We start from the raw sequence: 2,382 nt of genomic DNA, 5'->3' as shown, positions 1-2,382 counted from the left end.
TAATAATAATGTTTTAGGTTGTTCCACCGTCTACCGTGACCTTTTTGGCAGGATAGCCTGTCTATCGAAGTTGTACTTTTAAACTTATTCAGTAAAATATAGGCGGACTGTTCCTCCAAAACATACACAGAATGTCTTAAAACAGCTATCTGACGCGCATTTCTGCCAGCACCGCGCTGTTTGGCCGACTCCAGACCGTTTGTATCTGCCAAACTGAGAGTAAAGTCGTATTTTTTACGTTGTCATTAAAAAAATAAAAACAACATTTTCTCGGAAACAGCTGTCGGGGTAGTGTACCTGCTGGTTTTTCCCCCAGTCAAAAAGCCGTGTGAATCCCGTTACTGCTCCCAAAAAAGTCGCAGTGGAATAATCTGCTGTCACCTCGGAATGTACGTGACTTGCGGCAGATTCTAGTACAGAGGCTGCCTCGGATGACCGAAGCACGCACTGAGAGCTCGAGCGAAGCGTACACGTTAGCTGAGATATCCCGAGAGTGCAGGAAGGGGCTGAAACATCACTGCTGCTATATAAAGACGCAGAGCTAAACTTTAAAGAAGTGACCATCAGATTAATAATATCGGTTTGCTAATAAAAGCAACACGTATGCCGATTTTCTGGTGACTGTATCTTACAGCCGTCGAACTGTACAATACCCCTATTTAAACGTGCATTGGTTAAGTTAGTTATCTGTTTAAGCACATTTAAGTAGAGAGAACCAAGAGATTTTGAGTAATTATCAAAAATGAAGAAGAAACCTCTAGGTTCATTTATTTAATGATAAATAAATGATTAATGATAATTTAATCCTTTTTCTCAGAGGAAGGCGTGTAGATACGTAAACACTGCATAATACTATTTAGCTCTGGAAGGATCTAAACTTTAGAGATCGCTATAAGTAGACATTAAGGTCAGGGGAGAAGATAAGGTGTGGTCAGGGGTGGCCAAGGTCACCACAGCAACTCTATTCAACCCACATATAAAATGTAAAAGTTTACCTTCATGAAATGAATGTTTTTGTTTGTTTGTTTGTTTGTTTGTTTGTTTGTTTGTTTGTTTAAAATTACAGACATTGATTTTTTTAACAAAAGGATGTTAGAAAATTATGTTGTCAGTAAAGGTTCTAGAAGAAGAATGTAAGTCAAAATGAGGTTTCATATGCTACCCTCATCTTTATGGTGGAATAACCATGGAAATTTGAGCCAAAATGCACTTTTTGAATAATCCAGGGCATCAGCGTTTGTTTCTGCTCCTCTTCAACATGATCATTGAATTGGTGCCATTTTGCTATTGAAACTATGTAATGATACTGATGCTCAGAGTATGTTTTAGAAGAAAATTATGTTGAACGACAAGATTCCGGCTTTGGGTTGTGACATGTGGAGATGGTGTAAAAATGATTTTTCTGCAGTTTTTAACAGAGCTTAAGATCTGTTTTTCAACCATGAAAATATAAGACACGAGTGACCCGTAAGAATCTGCATGGCAGGCATAACAACAGCTCTTCAAATTCCCTAAATAAGTGAAGGTGCTTTAGTGCTTCCCATATTATGTCCTTTAGGCTACACTGGATGATTCTTTATGAAAGGAAAGGAGGTAATGCTCTCCTAATAAACCGTCAGACAATAAAATTTCATGCCATAAATTGCTGATTTGGTCTAAACCAAACTTTCAGATACAGGCTGTATTAAACCCTTCACTGGACTCTGAACGTCACACTTTTGTGATCCAATCTACATTTTGTCAAGTTATTGCTTTATATGAATATTTATAGTAAATTAAATTAAAAATAAATAAATAAAATCTATAAATTAACATTTTAATAGTAACATGATTTCTTTGCAAGTGGTTATATGACCCTCATGAGAAAACATGGTGAGAATTTGTGGAGGGAATCATCTAAGACGTTCTTTTTGTAGTCCCTTTTAAGGACATTGTAGTTTCACCTTAAGAGACCCACATTAAAGATCAAGGAGCCAGTGTAAGGGCAATTGGATTCTCTTCACATAAATCCTTATAAATGCTCCTTAACACATGTTCTTGATCACATGATGTTAATCATGGCAATTGCTTTGGACTATTCCATTACAGCCATTTCATTGATAATGATAACTGTGTGTACATATGTTAGGTTTAAAACTTTAAATTACATTTTTTTTAAAAACCTAAGACCAAATTAACTGAACAAAAACTGAACAGACAAACTATCAAATTCTTAGCTCCTGGAGACACAGGGTGTTTGGTTTGTTGTGGTTCATCATGGTTCTGGTCACACAGTAACATGTGTTAACAAGCATCTGCAGAATGCAAATCTACAGTACTGGACAAAATGACTAGTTTCACCTCATTTCTTTATTTTTTGCTAGGAAAATGGAAGAAGTCAAA

General features: G+C 36.5%; 1 protein-coding gene across 1 annotated transcript in view; it reads right to left on the bottom strand.

Annotated features, from left to right (window-relative positions):
• Positions 1–435, bottom strand: part of egln3 (egl-9 family hypoxia-inducible factor 3) — an 11,764-nt gene extending 11,329 nt beyond the window's left edge. Inside the window, exon 1 of the mRNA XM_005728569.1 lies at positions 298–435. The gene's annotated coding sequence lies outside the window, so the exon portion shown is untranslated. The remainder of the gene's footprint in view (positions 1–297) is intronic.
• Between the last annotated feature and the right edge of the window lie 1,947 nt (positions 436–2,382).

Source organism: Pundamilia nyererei, unplaced genomic scaffold, assembly GCF_000239375.1.
Source record: "Pundamilia nyererei isolate P.nyererei 1_Seehausen unplaced genomic scaffold, PunNye1.0 scaffold00029, whole genome shotgun sequence".
Taxonomy (NCBI): Eukaryota; Metazoa; Chordata; class Actinopteri; order Cichliformes; family Cichlidae; genus Pundamilia; species Pundamilia nyererei.
The sequence above is the reverse complement of the archived record's forward strand: the minus strand, read 5'-3'. Positions and strand labels throughout refer to the sequence as shown.